Below are 19,017 nucleotides of genomic sequence, written 5' to 3' on the forward strand. Positions count from 1 at the left end.
TTACCCAATATGTGGTTCGTTCAGAATACGTTATAGCCGCGATACAAAGAAATGAAATGATGATGTGAAATGGGCGATTAAAACCCTATATATATATATATTAATTAAAAATGACCTATCAGTGATTAAATATATATATCTTATCAATTAATTAGACAGTTCAATAATTTATCACATGCTGTGATGTTCCAAACATCACAACATATGTTGCAGCAAGCAAGAATGCCCCTTCTCAACCGTGTTCAGATTTTCATTAGAAAAGTAGGTGGTCATTTCGAACATTTGCTTCAATATTTGAATGGCCATACACAAGTTCATGCATCTCTGTCGGTAATAGTTTACATTACTGCAAATAGCTTCTTTGAGAGCTACTTAGAAATAAATATAGCAGAGTACCTGCATTACGATAAAAGATCATGATTTATATTTTTTAAACAATGCATCTCACATGAACATTAACAACGAAATGAAAATTTTCGCACTACATCGAAATCGAACAACGAGCACTAGTTTCTTCCTACAACTTTTACTACGCTCGGCTGTCACGAATCTGTTGCCATTTGCTGCTATTACGTAAATACCACTTCTAAACATTCAGCCATCATATTCCTTGCACATGACGTTCCTGTAATACAGAATTTTCACGATTCTTTGCCATCATTCGCTATTTTATCATTAATGCTGATTTGGTTGACACGAATAGACGAATTACAGAAAGCGTAGCAAGAACAGAACAAGAACAGCCTCCTCTGCGAACCATGTGACCTTGCCGCGGTGGGGAGGCTTGCGTGTCCCAATGATGCAGATATCCGAGCCGCAGGTGCAACCATATCGGATGGGTATCTGTTGAGAGACCAGACTAACGAATGGTTCACCGAAAGGGGGGTAGCAGCCTTTCGGTAGTTGCAAGGGCGACAGTCTAGATGATTGACTGATACGGCCTTGTAATAATACTCAACATGGCTTAGCTGTGTCGATACTGCTACACGGCTGAAAGCAACGGGAAACTACAGCCGTAACCACCTCCTGAGGACATGCAGCTCTCTCTGTATGAATGATGTACTGATGATGGCTTCCTTCCGGGTAAAATATTCCGGAGGTAAACTAGTCCCCCATTCGGATCTCCGGGTGGGGACTACACGAGAGGGGGCGATCATCAGGAAGATGGATACCGACATTCTGCGAGTCGGAGCGTGGAATGTTAGAAGTTTGAACCGTTGTGGTAGGTTAGAGAATCTGAAAAGGGAGATGGATAGGCTAAAGTTAGATGTAGTTGGTATAAGTGAAGTACGTTGGCAGGAAGAACAGGATTTTTGGTCAGGCGACTACCGAATTATCAACACGAAATCAAACAGGGGTAATGCAGGAGTTGGTTTAATAATGAATAAGAAAATAGGGCAGCGGATAAGCTACTACGACCAGCATAGTGAAAGAATTATTGTCGTCAAGATAGACACCAAACCAATGCCCACCACAATAGTGCAGGTCTATATGCCTACTAGTTCAGCGAATGATGAAGAAATTGAAAGAATATATGAGGAGATAGAAGATTTAATACAATATGTCAAAGGTGACGAGAATCTAATTGTGATGGGAGACTGGAACGCAGTGGTAGGCCAAGGAAGAGAAGGTAGCACAGTAGGAGAATTTGGATTGGGACAAAGGAACGAAAGAGGAAGTCGGCTGGTTGAATTCTGCACTGACCATGATTTAGTCCTCGCCAATACTTGGTTCAAACACCACAAACGACGGCTGTATACGTGGACGAGACCTGGAGACACTGGAAGGTATCAAATAGACTTCATTATGATTAGGCAGAGATTCAGAAACCAGGTATTGGATTGCAAAACTTTCCCAGGAGCAGACGTGGACTCTACCACAACTTGTTGGTCATGAAATGCCATCTGAAGTTGAAGAAATTGAAGAAAAAAAGAATGCAAAAAGATGGGATCTAGACAAGTTGAAAGAAAAGAGTGTGAGGGATTGTTTCAAGGAACATGTTGCACAAGGACTAAATGAAAAGGCCTAAGGAAACACAGTAGAGGAAGAGTGGAGAGTCATGAAAAATGAAGTCAGTAGGGCTGCTGAAAAAATGTTAGGAAGGAAGAAAAGATCAACTAAGGATCAGTGGATAACTCAGGAGATACTAGACCTGATTGATGAACGACGAAAATACAAGAATGCTAGAAATGAAGAGGGCAGAAAAGAATACAGGCGATTAAAGAATCAAGTGGATAGAAAGTGCAAGGTAGCTAAGGAAGAATGGCTGAAGGAGAAGTGCAAGGATGTCGAAGGCTGTATGGTCCTGGGAAAGGTAGATGCTGCATACAGGAAAATCAAGGAAACCTTTGGAGAAAGGAAATCTAGGTGCATGAATATTAAGAGCTCAGATGGAAAGCCACTTCTAGGGAAAGAAGACAAAGCAGAAAGATGGCAGGAGCATATCCAACAGTTGTATCAAGGTAACGATGTAGATAATTTGGTTCTGGAACATGAAGAGGCTGTTGACGCTGATGAAATGGGAGATCCAATTTTGAGGTCAGAGTTTGACAGAGCTGTGAGTGACCTAAATAGGAACAAGGCACCTGGAATTGATGATATTCCCTCTGAATTACTGACTGCCTTAGGAGAAACCAGCATGGTAAGGTTATTTCATTTAGTGTGCAAGATGTATGAGACAGGAGAAGTCCCATCCGATATTCGGCAGAATGTTGTTATACCTATTCCCAAAAAGCCGGTGCTGACAGGTGTGAAAACTACCGCACTATTAGTTTAGTTTCTCATGCCTGCAAAATTTTAACACGTATTATTTACAGAAGAATGGAAAAACAAGTTGAAGCTGAGTTGGGGGAAGATCAATTTGGCTTCAGAAGAAATGTAGGAACACGTGAAGCAATCCTGACTTTACGTCTGATCTTAGAGGATCGAATCAAGAATGACAAGCCCACGTACATGGCATTCGTAGATCTAGAAAAGGCATTCGATAATGTTGATTTGACCAGGCTATTTATGATTCTGAAGATGATAGGGATCAGATACCGAGAACGAAGAATTATCTACAACCTGTATAAAAATCAGTCTGCAGTGATAAGAATCGAGGGCTTTGAAAAAGAAGCAGCAATCCAGAAAGGAGTGAGGCAAGGCTGCAGTTTGTCTCCTCTCCTTTTCAGTGTTTACATAGAACAGGCAGTAAAGGAAATCAAAGAGAAATTTGGAAAGGGAATCACAGTCCAAGGAGAGGAAATCAAAACCTTGAGATTTGCCGATGATATTGTTATTTTATCTGAGATTGCAGAAGATCTCGAGAAGTTGCAGAATGGTATGGATGAAGTCTTAGGTAAGGAGTACAAGATGAAAATAAATAAGTTCAAAACAAAAGTAATGGAGTGCAGTCGAACGAAGGCAGGTGATGTAGGAAATATTAGATTAGGAAACGAAGACTTAAAGGAAGTAGATGAATATTGTTACTTGGGTAGTAAAATAACCAACGATGGCAGAAGTAAGGAGGACATAAAATGCAGACTAGCACAAGCAAGGAAGAGCTTTCTTAAGAAAAGAAATTTGCTCACTTCAAACATTGATATCGGAATTAGAAAGATGTTTTTGAAGACTTTTGTGTGGAGCGTGGCATTGTATGGAAGTGAAACATGGACGATAACTAGCTCAGAAAGAAAGAGAATAGAAGCTTTTGAAATGTGGTGTTACAGAAGAATGCTGAAGGTGAGATGGATAGATCGAATCACGAATGAAGAGATACTGAATCGAATTGGTGAGAGGAGATCGATTTGGCTACATTTGACGAGAAGAAGAGATAGAATGATAGGACACATCTTAAGACACCCAGGACTTGTTCGGTTGGTTTTTGAAGGAAGTGTAGGTGGCAAGAACGGTAGGGGTAGACCAAGGTATGAATATGACAAACAGATTAGAGCAGATGTAAGATGCAATAGTTACGTAGAAATGAAAAGGTTAGCACAGGATAGGGTGGCATGGAGAGCTACATCAAACCAGTCTATGGACTGATGACTCAACAACAACAACAACAACAACAACAGCAAGAACAGATATTGTTGTGAGTAGCCAAGGTCAATATGGTTTAGGTTAGGCTACAATCTGTGGGTTGCATAAAATAGGGGCAGCTGTACCACACCGTAAATGCATATATACGAAACCCTTACTGTAGAAAAACCATATCTCTACGTACCTCTACATGCTTTCAGTGAAATGTTGCACCCTTTGTCCGATGTGCAGAAGTCTCAGGATGCCGGTAACATTGTCCGCGGTGGCTTGAGTTGTGACGTCTTGTTTATGGAAACGGTTTCCTCCGAGTGGTTCCTTTAATTTGGGGAACAGATCGAAGTCTCAAGGACTCATGTCTGATAAATAGGCCTCCACCGTGCCAACAATTAACTCATAGGAGCAGAATTTTGACAGCGGACATTGAAAGGCAGAACAATGGGTGGATGCGTTTGTTAATGGAGCCGTTTCATGCTCAGTGCAGACGGAATATGATGAAGCGTCGCCTCATATTTTACGGTCATTACTCTGAAATCTCTACTATGACACCATAATATCGCGCACAATTCTGGATCTCCTCATAATTTGAAAATGTAAGTCTCCATTAGCAACTGCAGTGAGACACTGGTTCAAAGAAGAAGAAAAGTGAGTACCTGATTACACGGGATGAAGGATCTTCCAAAAAGAGTGAGAAGAAGAAATGGCGCAAAGTAGTCCGAAAAGCAGAGAATTGCATCTTCCAATATTTTGAAGGAGTCCTGGAATTCTAGAAAGTGATAAATGGTCCAAAGTAACCCAAGAGATATGTACAAAAAAATCGTTATCTTTTAGTTTGAGAAAAAGTGAGATGCGTACTAACTCATAACTTCTCAACCGTCCGAGTAAACTAAAGAATATTTTGTTGCATACTGTATCATTTTAGTGTATATTTCGTAATATTTTGTATTTCTTCACATCATTTAATTTACTTCTGATGCTTTTAGAGCCACCCTGAGTTGCTTTCTACAAGTGCTTTAACATTTGAGGTAACAAGTTCACTGAAGAGTCCAGCAAAATTCCAACTTTTCCATTTAGATTGAAATCCGGTAGTTACGAGACTCCTTTATTCACGTCCAATGATGTTTCACTTGAATATTTCATCTAATATCGTATATTGAAAAATGTTTTATTGAGTAGTTCACTCATTAGCATTAAAGGTGTTCTGCACAAATTCAAATTTAACGCGGAGGATAAATACTGGGAAGCACAACTACGGAGAAATGTACATTTAGACATTAAACAAATGGTTATATCTTTTCATGAAATACAATAAAAATACAGACAGGCCGAGTGACGTTCAAATAGTGATAGGTGGCGTGGTAGCCTCGTGACACTGTCTCCGCCTTCCCCCAAAGGTGGCCACATTTTAAATCCCAGTTAAAGTATACGGGATTCTTAGATTGAGAAATCTCATCCGAATTGTTCAGATTCCAACTATAACTCGAAGTCCAGGTTTAGAATCAATGTTATCAACTCTCACGCAAAACTACAAGCTTGCATCCTTTTTAATTGACAATAACAGTTTGAGTACAGAGGTTTTCAGTGTTGAAAGTTTAATCGACGAATCATTTAATCAGTTGTGAATTTGAAATGCGTTCTTTCATCACTTTTTGTATCATTAGTGCTACGGTCCGGCTCCTGGCTGAAAGGTCAGCGTCAGGTCCTTCGGGTTTCGATTCCCAGCCAGATCGAGTATCATTGCCTTGTCTGGCTTATTCTTCTAATTTAGGAATTGACAGATTCCGTTGATCCCAATACACCACTTCATATACACAGAACACACTACCATCAACAACAGAAAAATGTAATAGTGATGACTTCCCTCCACGTAGCTTTGGCCTTAGGATGTGTATGCGGCCATAAAACAGGGTAAAGTTAACACGTGTTGCAGAGTTGACAACCGTGACCCCACAGGGAGTTGAAAAAGTGACGGAAGGGGAAGTTTCATCCGTGATATGAAATCGAATATTTTCTTTATAAACAAAAAATAGGAAGAAGGATAACTAAGAGTAAATACCGCATTCCTTCTAAAGTTGATCTCTTATTTGTTACGAGGTGAACTTGTAAGACACTGTTTTCTATGTTTTTACTATGTGGGATATACTTGTGAAGTGCAATGCTTGCATTAATGTCTGCCTTTTGTTAGCGCTGCCTGCTCGGTGAGTTCCCTTAAGTTATAGCAGCAAGAAATTCAATTAACTTTATACATATCTCCTATGTGGTCTGACATTACACAGAATAGTTGTGGTACAACTCTCCCTCACCACACATACTCACTTTCAAGCACCATCTCTTTACCTACAGCATCGCTATAATTTGTTGCCTGCTATTTCATGGAACTTTTTACTATCCTGGTTCTTCGTAGTAATAATTACCTCCTTGGATAAGTAGATAACGTCAGTGAAACTCTATCTACGCACAAAAGAAGATAATCATAAAATAAATTATTCTACATTTTAGTTTAGAATTCTTTTATTCAGAATAATACCAAATATTTATTATACGTACGTCATTCTCTGTTACAATGTGACAATATAAGATAGGATGGTACACTAGACATGTACACTGACTGAGCAAATGTCATGGGATAGCGGAGCACTGATGCGCAGGTGTGTTGTCTGCGCACCACACGCCCCCTGTGCCAGCGGCAGTTGTATAGGAGACCTTGTGAGCAGTGGCTGTGCATGTGACAGGTGTAACATGGAATGTCGTCGTGAGCTGACACCGTTCTAACGGGGTATGGTGGTCGGTGCCCGACGGATGTGAAGTGCTATCTCGGAACTGGTGCGGGAATTCGGCTTCACACGATCAACCGTGTCCAGGGTGTATCGTGAATGGATGAATACGCGTGTCACCGTTCACAACAGACGAACGAACGGCCGTCCATCCAGCCGGCGTCATGTGAGACGGATGCCAATAGTGGCTTACGGGCAACCGTGAAACAAATCACGGCTCAATTCAACACAGTCAGTGCTAGACACGTCTCCCAGTCGACAATCCCTAGGAACATGGGTTCTATGGGGTATGGAAGCCGGCGCCGCACACGGGTGCCACTGTTAACCCAACGTCATCGGGCACAACGACGCGCATTTGTCGCCAGTCACCAGGTATGGACACTGGAACAATGGCGTAACGTGATATGGTCAGACGAATTACGATTTCATCTGCACGATGCCGATGGGAGGCACCGTGTATGGCACAAACCACATGAAGCGATGGATTCCGCCTGCCTCATAGGTGTGGTCCAGGGCGCTGGTGTCTCTGTTTTGGTCCGGGGTGCATTTTCCTGGTATGGAATGTGCCCCCTAGTTGTTCTGAAAGAGACTTTGAATGGTATGTTGAGCTGCTCGGAGACCATCTCCACCCATTTTTGGCCTTCCAGCGCCCAGACGGTTCTGCGGTGTTTCAAGATGATAACGAGCCGTCACATCGCTCCCACGTCACCCAGGAATGGTTCCAGGAACCTGTAGCGGAGGTCCATCGACTGCCATGGCCACCAAGGAGCCCCGATATGAACCCTATCGAGCATATCTGGGATGTCCTGGAACGCAGGGTCCGTGCCATGGTTCCTGCACCCACGAACAGACCAGGATTGGCGGCCGCTCTGCAAACGATTTAGTCTCAGCTGCGTCCAGAGGACTACCAGGGACTTGTCGACTGACTTTTATGGCGTCTCACTACAGTTCGGAGGACCAGGGGAGTCCCCACACGTTATTAGGTGACTATCCCATGACATTTGCTAAGTCAGTGTATATGATTCGTCACCTATAAGCTATTCATTTTCCTTTCTCCGATTAAATCTTCAATCTAACTAAGGGTTCAGACGTAAGACTGTTAGACGCAAAAGTCATGACAACATACACGCAGCATATCCAGGACCACGTATTTCATTAGTCTACCTCCAGAAATATCAAAGACGAGGTATGTCTCAAGGCTTAAATAATACCTGAACCGGTTTCTTCAAATATATTCGACACGTACAGTATTTTTTCACCTAAGGTAACTATTTCCAAAATGCTATTGTACTCTTAGAATAACTGCACGTCAAACCAGTGCTCTTACCGCAACTAGGCCTATAAATTTAGCACCAAGGTCATACAAAGTAAAAGAAATAACGTCCCTCAGCATAATGTGTATTATCTACCTTGTTATTCTATTTTATCGTGTAAATAACGACTTTGTGATACTAACCATGATCCCATGTTTTTTTATGCATAGAAGCCAACATACAAGTTTATTTATGTGGTATTCACTAAACTGTTTGTACACTATAAAATCTGTTGTGAATAATATAAATAATATGAATGAAAATCAAATTAATGAGCTCCTTCCGAAGATCAGTGGTAGAGTGTCTGCCTCTGAATCCCAATATCACATATTCAAAGCCGGCACTGTATGTCATAAGATGTCATCATGTAAGGTAGTATATTTTTAAACATCACATATTCATTCAAATTAGACCATTCGACCACTACGATCAAATTTTGGTTTCCCTTCCACCAGTTAAAATAAAACAGAACGTCATAATTGACACGCACGCAGCACAAAAGGCATAAAATCAAAATTTTGGCACACGAAAGCTGAGACCATTCAGAATAATTATCCAGGACATACCAAAGAATTAATATCTACTTCTAAAAAGTTCATTTATCTATGCATTTACAAACGAGAATTCATTTATTTTGCAAAGCGTAAAGCAAAGGAAATGGAATATTAATGATGATTAAAATTAGTTCATCCATTAATTAATTCGTTAAATATTTTCATATACAGTAAATGTGAGACACTAAACAAGGTTCTTTGTTGGAAGTGTAATTCGTTTACTTCGACATAAGCTCTGAACGTCAACATTACTTAATGTTAAATTTAACTTTTAAAAATATTTGCATCCATTCAATAAATATCGTTCAAGTGAGAACAAGTAGTAGTATAATGCGAAAACTTAGTCTCAAATTTCCGTATCATGTGTGTAATAGATGCCCTTTAAACACATATCACTTTGCTGGAAGACATTCGGTTTACGAGACCTATGTCTTACACTTTACGCGAGACTAAATGTCTTCTGTTAACTGCCTATTCTTTTTTTTTAGACATAACGTTCTAGGAGATCGGTTATTTTTTGATGCGATCGGTGCGTGAAAAATATCGAAGTGATCATTTAATTACTAAATGAAAAATGAAATGGCGTATGGCTTTTAGTGCCGGGAGTGTCCGAGGACATGTTCGGCTCGCCAGGTGCAGGTCGTTTGAATTGACTCCCGTAGGCAACCTGCGCGTCGTGATGAGAATGAAATGATGATGAAGACAACACATACACCCAGCCCCCTTGCCAGCGAAATTAACCAATGATGGTTAAAATATTCCCGACCCTGCCGGGAATCGAACCCGGGACCCCTGTGGCCAAAGGCCAGCACGCTAACCATTTAGCCATGGAGCCGGACCATTTAATTACTATCATTTAAGTCATGAATGTCTCTCCTATATTTTCTGTACGATTTCCAATAATTCGGTGTTTCTGTACTTATTTCGGTGGTAGTAGAATACAGGGTACTCACATCATTTCTAGTCTCAATGACAAGCAACCAAGACATAACTAGACGGAATAATGATAGGAAACAATCATAAGAGCTGTAAATTACGGTGTACATTCCCTTGTACTGAAGATGAAGCAACTAGAATTGCAATTCAATTATGTACTGTATATTGGTTGAACTAGGCTTTATAATACCCACTGTCAAGAGCTTTCTGCTTTTATATTTTCATTTATCAACCTGAATTGTTATGATGTCTACTACAGCCACTATATCTGAATTTATTTCAAACGGAGTGCTTCCAGATGCTTTTCTTACACCGAAGAGGCAGATACAGTTTTCTTCTTTTGCCAATACTAAGTTCTTGCGTGAGATTAGGCTGGGGAGGGGTGACATATAATATAAAATCTCAGGCAAAATCGGTACATTCGGAAAAAAATACTGCAGAGGTAAGACACCCCTAGCACCTCTAGGTTTGGGATTTTGATGGGGTGACATGTAAAAGTAATCGAAAACGACCGAAATTATTTCCGAATCCATAGTTTTCGGGGTCGCTGAGATTAGTTTTGACATTTCGGATGTTTTCTAGTCCACGTTTAATCCCATTCGGAATGGGGGCTGAGATGAATATTCAAAATGATCGAGATTATGGGTGGGGTGTACGTAGATATGGTTCATCATAGCTCTCAACCAAACTTGGTACACGTATGACTTGCTATCTAGAAACCTTCGGAGACGGAACCCAAAACAATGTGCTGCGTGTAGCTGTAAGGATGGTGGACTGTGCAAAGAGACCTAATTTACAGGGCGCAAATCGCAAACGAAGGCTACACTCGTTTAAAGTTGTGGATCCACAAGCGTTAAGTGATAGTGACACCCGAAGTGTAAGTATTTACATTTTTTCCTTGTAGATATTGAAATGCCCTTCAATAAGTACCAGGCAAAGAATCACGTTGTTCCTTTTGACATCTCACTACAAGCACACATCATAAGATATCCTATCACACTGTCATAAGGGAGTGCATACATTTATTAGGTAACTTTTATAGGTCCGAATCTAAAACAATTATAACCCACTTCATTTTAATTTTCCCGAAAATATATATTTTTTCTTTCCCATATCGGATTATAATCGACATATTTAGTTATGAACATCTATGCAACCATCCTTTCTGAACATCTTGGTACAATGTTCGAATATCTGGCATTATAATTGGGGAAATTATGGTTAATGAATACCTGGTATTATAATTGGGGGAATTATGGTTAATGAATTCCTGGTATTATAATTGGGGGGATGATGGTTAATCATCTTCAGTATTGCAAATTGGACTATATGAAAAGAGGGTGGGGTACTTAGCGTAGTTAATGTAAATAGGCATGGTACTAAGTAGGTTATAATGAATACTTTATCCTTGTTATTTATATTACTTGCCGGCCCCACGGTGTAATGTTAGCTTGCCTGCCTGTTTATCGGAGCTCCGAATTCGACTCCCGGCCAGGTGGGGGACTTTTACCTTGATCTGTGGGCTTGTTCATGGTTCACGCAGCGTACGTGATTACAATTGAAGAGGATCTATCTGACGGTGAGATAGCAGCCGAGAGAAAACTGTGGCACCGACCACATGACACCTCGCAATCTGCAAGCATTCGGACTGAGCAGCAGTCATTTGGTAGGCCATGGCCCTTCTGGGCTGTTGCGCCATGGGGTGTGGTTATATTCCTTGAAAACTATGATACCTGCATAGCATCGGCAAACCAGCACTAATGTGGATTACGCCGAGTTTAACGGTCGGATGTTCTTCCTGAGGCCAACTCTACGTGGAGGGTTGTACTCATTAAATTGTGTTTCTATGCTGCTTGGTAGTGTGTGCTGTGTTTTAATGAAGATTATGTGCTAAGACGATCACACTGTAGACACCCAGTCTCCCAGTTAGAGAAATTAACACCGAGCTCAATAGCTGCAGTCGCTTAAGTGCGGCCAGTATCCAGTATTCGGGAGATAGTAGGTTCGAACCCCACTGTCGGCAGCCCTGAAAATGGCTTTCCGTGGATTCCCATTTTCACACCAGGAAAATGCTGGGGCTGTAACTTAATTAAGGCCACGCCGCTTCCTTCCCACTCCTAGCCCTTTCCTGTCCCATCGTCGCCGTAAGACCTATCTGTGTCGGTGCGACGTAAAACAACTAGCAAAAAAAAAAGAGAGAGAAATTAACCGAACGCAGATAAAACACCCGGTCCATCGGAAATCGAAATCAGGACCCTCTGAATCTAAGGCCGCTGTGCTTACTACTATTCACCCTGGGAGCTATATAAAATAATAATAAAACCGAACGAGTTGGCCATGCGGTTAGGGTCGCGTAGCTGTGAGCTTGCATTCGGGGGATGGTGAGCTCGAATTCCACCGTCGACAGCCCTGGAGATGGTTTTCTATGGTTTTCCATTTTCACACCAGGCAAATGCTGAAGCCACGGCCATGGGTGTCATCATCCCATCCTAGGCCTTCTGCATCCCTGCATCGCCGAAAACCTTCGATAAGAATAAGAATAAGAATAAGAATACGAATAAGAATAAGAATAAGAATAAGAATAAGAATGAGAATGAGAATAAGAATAAGAATAAGAATAAGAATAAGAATAAGAATAAGAATAAGAATAAGAATAAGAATAAGAATAGCCGGGCTGAGTGGCTCAGACGGTTAAGGCGCTGGCTTTCTAACCCCAACTTGGCAGGTTCGATCCTGGCTCAGTCCGGTGGTATTTGAAGGTGCTCAAATACGACAGCCCCGTGTCGGTAGATTTACTGGCACGTAAAAGAACTCCTGCGGGACTAAATTCCGGCACCTCGGCATCTCCGAAGACCTTAAAAAGTAGTTAGCGGGACGTAAAACAAATAACATTATTATTATTATTATTATTATTAAGAATAAGAATAATAAGAATAAGAATAAGAATAAGAATAAGAATAAGAATAAGAATAAGAATAAGAATAAGAATAAGAATAAGAATAAGAATAAGAATAAGAATAAGAATAAGAATAAGAATAAGAATAAGAATAAGAATAGGGGCCGATGACTTTCGGTGTTAGGCCCCTTAGAACAACAATCATCATCATCATCATCATCATCATCGTCATCATTATCATCAAGAATAAGAATAAGAATAAGAATAAGAATAAGAATAAGAATAAGAATAAGAATAAGAATAAGAATAAGAATAAGAATAAGAATAAGAATAAGAATAAGAATAAGAATAAGAATAAGAATAAGAATAAGAATAAGAATAAAGTGTCTCAGCTACCGTTTGCAGCCATTTTGATTCGTCACCATTCAGGCTGCCTGCGTGTAATTTTTGATAATCTGTTTTACTTTCTAGATAGGAGAGAAACGGATCTGTTTTGGGGGATCTATGACTGGGTTTTAATTTACTTTGTCACCAGAGCTATTTTACAAGCCGTCATCGTACTCGTGGAGTGCTACATGGATTGTTTCCGCCCTTCAAAATCCTCTCTCTCTCTCTCTCTCTCTCTCTCTCTCTCTATGGCTGGGTTGAACGTACGTCCTTTGGATCAGTACATCAACAATTCACCACTGATCGATAGAGAGATCTAAGATTGAAATAAGGTATCTGGGCGTATACAAGTGCTAATTTATATTGATTAATCAAACTGTGTTTATCGCTGTTACAAAAGGTTGTAAGTCGTAGTGAGAAAGGGATTCTTTATGCGCATAAGGCGCTAAGTAGTGTCTGTCTCCAAGCAGGAGGCACAGCTCCGTCTGAAAGCTAACGAGGTAACGGAGAGCGGAAATGAGATCTTCTCTTAGAATGTCCCGCAAGTGTCCATTACACGTTCATCCCAGTGATAAGCTACTGAGGCTGGAATTCACACTCGCGAGATGTTTATCCATGTTTAATTACTACAGCAACGTAAATTCATTACGAATGAAAATACTTCCGCATTTGGCTAAATCGTATTTCATGACGACACTTCAATCAGGTATAGCATACAATCATATATCGTATATTGAAGCTCAATAACAAAAGTGAATGCAATTGTTTACAAACTTGTTATGCCCGTTCCAATTTCATGTTGTTAGATTTATTCTATTCGGCCGGTTTTTCAAATTTCAGTTGCTGAAACAATGCTAAGTATGGAGAGGCGATATTTGTTGTAAAATATTGTAACTAGGTAATTGTTTTTGTACCCTATGAAATCTAAGATGATATACTGTCTTATGTGAAGTAAAACAAATTGATTCATGGTTAGAGTTGAAACAAAGAATCATCAGCCTCAGTGAGAAGCATTGTATTCACAACTTCATGTGAATAATCATTGCTCAACAACTGAATGGTCATCGTAGTGGTTTCCGATACAGGGGTTCCTGGGTTCGATTCCGGGCCAATTCCGTTATTATAGCTGTTTCTGGTTAAATTCTCCGTCTAGAACTGGCATCTGGCCATAAAACACGTGTGAATTAGATCGCAACTATGACCTTTCCAGAGTGTGAGAAAATCCGCAAAGAAATAAGAGCGCATCGTTATCTCTTGGAATACGCTAAACTCTCCTTAACTACGGTACGGCTATTTAGTTATCATGTTAGTAGTAATAGTAATTGCGACGGTAGCAAGGCCTCTACCTGAGTTTCAATTCCCGCTACATCAACCGCCAGTAGTGTAATCCAACGAAGTTTGCTTGAACTCTAAAATCTCAGCTAACGTTTTTGTCAAGATGTCACCACTGTTGTTCCTACGTGCCGCCTAGTGGATTGAAAGGAAATTGACTTAGGAGGGAAATTATCATGTTTTAGGGTTTGATAACCTGATCACCTTCAGGTGTTTTCGAGTTGCCACTACGGTCTAATATTCAATGAACAACCAATCAGATATCTGCTTTATTATGTCATGTTCAATCTATCAGACTGTCTAATTACGCCATTTTCTAGAACAATCACCCAATTCCACAATGCCGGTATATAGTTATGAGTCTGAACCTTAAGGTGTCGGTCAATCTCCATCGGGACTTTGAGAGGGAGGAGGTTTCCTTTGGGGGCCTAATGATGAGGTTGTGGCTGGCTAGGTCGTAGAGCTGGGAGCATAAGGTAAATCAGAACTGTCACCTAACTATGTTCCCCTAAGAATGTAACTGTTAGGTCGATCTGCTTTTACTCTAATTTTAATTAAGGGTTTTCCTTTTTCGTTAGGACTTACCGACCATGATTTTGGGCGCCGGCTATAATACCAGGGTCGTACACGGGTGATCCTTGGTGATATTTTCGAATAATATAAACTAATATTAGATTACTAAGTAGGAAGGATACGGGGGGGGGGAAGAAATAATTAAAGGATTATAAGGATTATGAATGAGAATATTTTTGCAAACAATTTTATTTAAAGGGAAACTTTGGCAAAAGGATAAAGAAAATTATATGACGACATTTAAAAGATAAAAGTTATAACTCAACTCTTACTAGGTCAACCGAAACCCATAATTATTCACCAATGTTAATAGTCGGTAATATCCTGTGAATATTATCTTCCACTAAGCTCCAATGCTTCATTTGTTTAATAAGTCAGCCTGTTTCAAATTTAATTCAATTCCACTCATTAAAACACTGGCCGAAAAACAATAATGTCAAACTTCTAAGAAATACATATTGAGTGGTTGAAACTTCATTACATCATTCGATAGATTCATATTTACGATTCCATTACAGCAAATTTTGCCGACGTCAATTGTTAATTAAATATTTTTTTAATTACCTCCTATTGGGTTTCATAATTAATTCATTGAACATTATTTCCAAAATATAGTTGACTTACGCTATCTTTATAAATTAATTTGAGTTACATTTCATTGTTTATTAATTAATTGTTCGTTAATTCATTGTCCATTAATTCATTATTCATTGTTCATTAATTCTTCGTTCATAATTAATTATTAATTGTTAATTAATTCATCATCTACCATGGCTCACTACATCTCATCTACAATAACTACCATGAAACGAACGTGGACTGTCGAGTACATCGGATATGACTACAACATGAAAAAATCTGATTTAAAGGAAAAATACTTACTTCGCACATACATAACCAGCTGTATCAATATAATCACACTGAATGAACAAAATCTATAGTAATGGGCCCTACGTAATACGAAAACACAAAATCACCCCCCCCAAAATAATTTACATCTACACTGACTCTACTGCAGTGGGAATAGAATCCTTGCCTCAAACATAGTAACCATGTGGAACTGAATTCACAAATAAATAAAATCACTTCAACCACAAATCAGAATTTGCATTTCCAAATACATCATAAACATAATTCACACATAACAACAAAATAAATCCAGCAATAATAGTCATCAGTGAATCTTCAAGTGCATTGACCTGGTCAAGAGTCGAAATGACGACACCCAAGACGTTCCATTACAGTAACCTGAAATTCGCTATCTTTAACTAAAGTGACATTCTAATGACGTTAAATCTTTAAATATCTATGTGCTGTGGTCTACCTTATCGAATGGTATTACAATATATTAAAAATGACATCGTAATTAATCTTTGATGACCCTATCTCAACGGGGTTTAATTTTTAACATTAGAACGCTGTGTTGTGGAGACGTCTCGAGTTGAAAAATAAACACATTTATTTCCTTCGCGCCCCGGCTATAACTCTGTCATCACTCGACGATATATCCGTACTCAAGGTGGGTTCATTCAGTATCTTCCAAATATTCCATATAATCCAGCCTCCACTGGGCTTGTAACAGAATATTCCTTGCAATCTACATTCAGGAATATAGAGTATCTTGCCTTCAATTATAACATCCACTGGTTCAAACCTCACCGGGATTCACAACTATTATTCCTCGAGAATACTGAATCTCTTAGCAATCAAATATCAACTTCGACATATTTTATTCCACATTATCATTGGTTCTCTTTCTCTCACTAGCGTTCTGAGTGTTAAAGTATCCTGTCTCAAACAAGGAACAACTATAAAATCAGTAACGAAATATTGAAAAACACTAACTCACAGCACATATCATTAACCTGACAAAAATCAAATCACTTATAGATGTACATACACAGTAATGTTCACTGATGGTCGCTAGTTCAAATCCGTAGCACGATATAAATGAATTTTCTCAAAGAGTGGAAATAATCACGCAACATGCCAGTACTGCTAACATGCCCCACGAATTACTTAAATGTTCTAAATGCCATCTATCCTTATTAAAATATTAACACACCGATACTGTTTCAGAATATCACCACACGCTTACATCATTTCAGAAGACCATATATCACACGCTTAGGGATATATTCTAAGGATCAAATTAACATTAAGAGACACACCCCCAAGGCATTAGTACCACAATGTTAACTATCTAAATCGACCTGACCCTTGCTACATATTTGAATTAAACCAAATTTAAACATTACATGGAAGAAGTTATTATTTATACATCTACACAAACAGATATTCATGCATAGTGTGAATCTAAATAAAATCAGATACACTTATCCATGTCTGTTCCGCTCCATGTTAAGCCGTGCACCATCTCAGCCATCGGGTCGACCCATCGATGCGGTGCTCACTCCAACATGAAGGAAATACAACCGTCTTTAAGGTTCTACTCCAAAATTCTCCTCTTGCGGTCCATGCTCCTGTCACAATTTTACGTACGACACAATTAGTACACATTTTTCCGCACACAGTTTATTATGACTGAGCATACAAAAAATACAAATTAATTATTATACAAATTGCAAACACAATGAATACATTCTTCTCAATAGAAATTCATTCCTGGAACAGTCTGATCAGGATCCTATTTCCACCAGAATCCGTTATTCAATGTAAATACAAGCTCCAACGTGCCCCGCAACTTCATCATTCTTCTTTTTCTTAAGACGCCGTCTACGAGCGGAGGTTGGCGACCCACGTAAGTAGCTCTGATCTTGACAGCGCAGAATGGAATGCTAATTCTGAAGTACAGCAGTGCCATCTTTGAAGGTCTTTCAGCCATGAATTTCTTCTTCTCCCAACAGATCTCTCTTCCCCGGCATCTTTCCTTCGATAATAACCTGCAATAACTGATACCTCCCACCTCTCATGATATGTCCTAGGCATGGCGTTTTCCTCAGTTTTATGGTGAGCACTAGTTCTTTTTGCTTTTTCGTCCGACGAAGGACCTCGCCATTTGAGATTTTCATTACCCAGGATATCCGCAAGAGACGGCGATACACGAACATTTCGAAGGCATCAATACGTTTTTCTATGATTGGATCCAGAGTCCAATTTCACATCTATATAGGAGAACATAAAATATATAGAAGCGGGTCATACGAATTCGTAGTTGGGGACTGAAATCTTAACTCACAAAAATGTCTTCATGGTAATGAATTGTTTCCTGGCCTGCTCACTTCTAGATATTATCTTCCGTTTGGAGTTATATTGGTCATCCAAGATGGTACCCGGATATTTGAGAGAAGTCACTTGCTCAAGTATTTTATCTTTTATTGTGAATTTTGGCCGAATTGTCTTCTTAGAGAACACCATCAGTTTTGTCTTTGAGGTGTTAACATATAATCCAAACTCTTCACTGTGCTGAACTAAGGAGTTTATCATGCACTGAAGGGCAGGGATGTCATCAGCTATGACAAGAGTATCATCGGAATATCTGACGTTGTTGATGATTTTCCCGTTAATTTTGATCCCACTATAGTCTGCCAATATTTCTTTAAATATTGCCTCTGAGTAAATGTTAAACTACAGAGGTGACAGTACAAAACCCTGGTGGACGCCCTTCCTTATCGAAGCAGTTTCTGAAGTTCCTTGATCACTTTTGACTTTTACAAACTGATTGCAGTACAGGTTACTGACTATACGTATGTCACCCGAGTCAATACCTGTTGATCTCAGAATCTCTATCAGCTTATTGTGCCTGACAAAATCAAAAGCTTTCTTTTAGTCTATAAAACATGCATAGACGTCAACATTCATATCCCTGCACCTCTGTAACAACACATTTAACGAAACGTTTGCGTCACGTGTACCAACGTCATTTCGGAAACCGAACTGATTCTGATCCATGTGGGATTCACACTTTTTGTACACTGACTGACAGAGCAAATGCAACACTAAGAAGGAGTGGTTCGAAAGGGATGAAAGTTGGGGAAAAATCAGAGACGGCACGGACGAATAATTGATGTTTATTTCAAACCGATATGCAGGTTACACAATGCGCACGGCATCGACTCAGTAGGATGTAGGATCACCGCGAGCGGCGATGCACGCAGAAACACGTCGAGGTACAGAGTCAATAAGAGTGCGGATGGTGTCCTGAGGGATGGTTCTCCATTCTCTGTCAACCATTTGCCACAGTTGGTCGTCCGTACGAGGCTGGGGCAGAGTTT

Source organism: Anabrus simplex, chromosome 1, assembly GCF_040414725.1.
Source record: "Anabrus simplex isolate iqAnaSimp1 chromosome 1, ASM4041472v1, whole genome shotgun sequence".
Classification (NCBI taxonomy): domain Eukaryota; kingdom Metazoa; phylum Arthropoda; class Insecta; order Orthoptera; family Tettigoniidae; genus Anabrus; species Anabrus simplex.